The 3241-nt window shown below is 38.3% G+C and overlaps 1 non-coding gene across 1 annotated transcript; it reads right to left on the minus strand.

Annotated features, from left to right (window-relative positions):
- Positions 1-2654: 2654 nt before the first annotated feature.
- LOC118520312 (U6 spliceosomal RNA) lies at positions 2655-2761 on the minus strand. The gene has a single exon (XR_004909597.1). It is a non-coding gene; the product is annotated as a U6 spliceosomal RNA (small nuclear RNA).
- Positions 2762-3241: the final 480 nt, after the last annotated feature.

Here is a 3241-nt window from a genome sequence, read left to right on the forward strand (position 1 = left end):
GCTTTGCTCAGAGTGATGTTCCAAAAGAACAACATTAAAGCTGATAGCCTCTTTTGACCTAGCCTTGGAAGATATATAGCTTTCTTCCCACATACTCTGTTGGTCAAAGCAGTTATAAGCTTGTCTAGATTGGGAAATTAAATTCCACCTCCCGATGGTGAAATGACAGGTTCATACTGAAAAAAGAACATTGGGATGGGAGATGTTGGTATTTCTTGAAAATACAATCGGTGAACCTGGAAATAGGTGAGATTGCCACAGTAAACTAGGAAAAATAGAAGGCTGATGTCTTAATTTTGAAAATGCATTCATTTATCAAATAGCAAGAAAAGGGGAACCCATGAGTCAGACATAAGAAAAGTGAGTAAGTTAGGAAGAAAATTAGAAAATTCAATGAAATGGAAAATGAGAGAGGCCACGAAGAGTAAAAAATTATGCAGAGGTATCTAGGAGGAGAAAACATCATGATTATTTAATTAAGGGGATCAGACATCTGATAATAGCCTCATGGTAGGTATGGTAATAGATTCTTGAAAGAGAGAAAATCTCAATTTTATTGACAACATTAAGAATCCCTACCCAAATGCCAGATTCTAATCTCAATTACTCCTCTTACTAGCTGTATGATACTGGACAAAATACTTCAATGTCTGTGCAATGTGTTCTCATCTCACTGGCTTGTTATGAAGATTAACATATGTCATACATGCTTAGAACAATGCCTGGAAAATCTTGTGCTTGTTAAATTAATACATTTTAAAAGATTTTTAGTTCAGGCAACTGGATTCACTACTTGGACCCACATTGTCAAAGTAGGAGTTTGGATGTTAACAACACAAGATTTTTAATCCCCAGGAGTCCAAGAAGGAGTTTCTCTGCTCTTACTTCAATAGTATATCAATGAATCCTCTGTCCTCATCTCTGAAAATGAATCAAGTGTATATCACAATGTGTATAATTCAGCCTATTGGAAAAATGGTTGACTTTTCTATGATATGAAGGTAAAGGGAATAATTAAGACTTTTTTTTCAGTGCTTATTCATAGTTCAAAGAGCATGTCACCACTCAATCCATCAAATAGTTTTCAGACATCTGCCTTTTTTGGCATCAACTATACCTTGTTACCCAACATGAGAGTAAATTATCCTATACCCAAACATACCCTCTTCTCTATCCCAGACACAACTATGTTCTGCACTATTTCAACAAAGTTATTGTTTATTTGCTAAAACAAATAAATTAGTAGAAAATTTGGCACAATCACCCACGTTGTACTTTTCATCAATACTAATCTTGCATGAATCCTTCCACCTAAGAAGGGTAAGTAGAAATGACCAGAAAAAATTTAGGAAAGCACAGTTCCATAAAAGAAGGCTAGATTTTTCTGGGCACATCCCATACACTGTGATTTAATTTAACTGCCACCCAACAGTGCAACTGCAAAAATAAAAGTGACATTGGTTTATTTTTCTTGTGTTTGATTGTTAAACAGGACATAGAAAATAGTGGACATGACAAAAACACCGGAGGTTTTGACTAAAGCAAAAGCCATACAGTATGGTTATGTACAATAAGGCGATGGTTGTTCAAATGTAGGGTTCAAACTGGCGGGATCAGTATCACCTGGAAATCTGTTAAAAAATGCAAATTCTCAGTCTCCACCCTGGGGGTCCAGCAATCTGTGTTTTACTAAAAACCCTTCAGGTAATACCGATTAAATGTAGGAGGAGAAGTTTTGACTCGAATATGGAACCACTTACAGACCTTTTAACAACATATTACAAATCTAATATGCATGAAATTTACACTTCTTTGAATCAGGTGTGTAGAGAAAGACCTATCTTTACATCTCTTTAAGTACAAATGATGTGACCTAGTTCTCATTGATTGCAGGATAGTTACTATTATCCATCAAAGAAAGATATCCTCATGTTATTCCATTTGGAACTGAGTTACTTTTGTCATAACTCCTTATTCAATCAAGGCTCTCAGATTTCTCTCCCTTCACATTTATATTTTATTTCTCCCTGGAGTGTGTGGGCTTACATATGTTTTTTAATTCAAGGAGGAAAGGAGCAAGAAGCCTCATAACTATTCTCCGTCTATACTGATCCCTGAGTAGGGGGATCTTCAAAGTTGTGTACGTCAGTCATTATTGATACCTTGGACCTGCTATGTCCTCAGATAGCCAGCTCCACATACTCCACCTTTACCTTATCCTTTTTCCAGAGTACTTAGGGGGCTCTTTTTAATCTAGCCCGCATTTTTATCCCTCAGAGGAGATGGAAAGATTTAGAGAAGCCTCCTCTACTGCAGTGGGGTGTGCTGGACTCTGCAGGCTGCCCAAGGGGGTGAGACCTGCCTGCGCAATTCCATCTTCATTGTTATTTTCCTCTCTGACAATGTGCAGAATGAAGCACTATTCTTGGTAGTATGCAACCCTAGCCTCTAAAAGCTGACTGGTTTTTTTATTGCTTCCCTTTTAGTTACAACCTGGGGATTTAGCCCAGGGGTTGAAGCACTGGGTCCCTTCTCAAGGATCTACATCACATAGATTCCTCAGATCATCTTCTTGCCAGCTCTTAGACTAGGGAAGGTATTAATTCCAAAATCAGTTTGTGTAATTCCCCTGTCCTTTGTCTATAGCTTACCCTCCATGCACCTGATCCTTCACAAATTTGCTTGCCATCCTGGTGCAGGGGCCATGCTATTCTTCTCTGTATCCTTCCAATTTTAGTATATGTGCTGCTGAAGCGAGCACTGCACCTGATCCTTCAAGTTGTAGTATTTAACAGGTGTTAAATATCCTAAGCTTTTGGAATTGCCTTCATTGTACCCTAACCCTATCTTTAAAGTTTTTTACTCTTAACAATTGCAGCTTTTAAAAAAAGATTTTATCCATTCATTTTGTGAGAGAGAGAGAGCTGAAGTGGGGTGGGGTGGGGGGGGCAAGGGGAGAGGGAGAAGCAGACTCCAGCTGAGCAGGGAGCTGGAGGTGCTATGTGGGGCTGGGTCCCAGGACCCTGAGATCATGACCTGAGCCGAAGGCAGACACTTAACTGACTGAGCCACCCAGGCGCCCCTCAGCTTTTTTTTGATATAAAACACATGTTTTCAAATAAGTATACAAAATAAATGGTTGGATTATTCAATATTAAACGTTGCCTTTAAAACTATTTTCTCCACATTGGATTTGAAAAATAATCTATAAAGAAAGTCCATTGATTTTTTTATTCTAAGG

This window comes from Halichoerus grypus, chromosome 4 (genome assembly GCF_964656455.1).
Source record: "Halichoerus grypus chromosome 4, mHalGry1.hap1.1, whole genome shotgun sequence".
NCBI classification, from domain to species: domain Eukaryota; kingdom Metazoa; phylum Chordata; class Mammalia; order Carnivora; family Phocidae; genus Halichoerus; species Halichoerus grypus.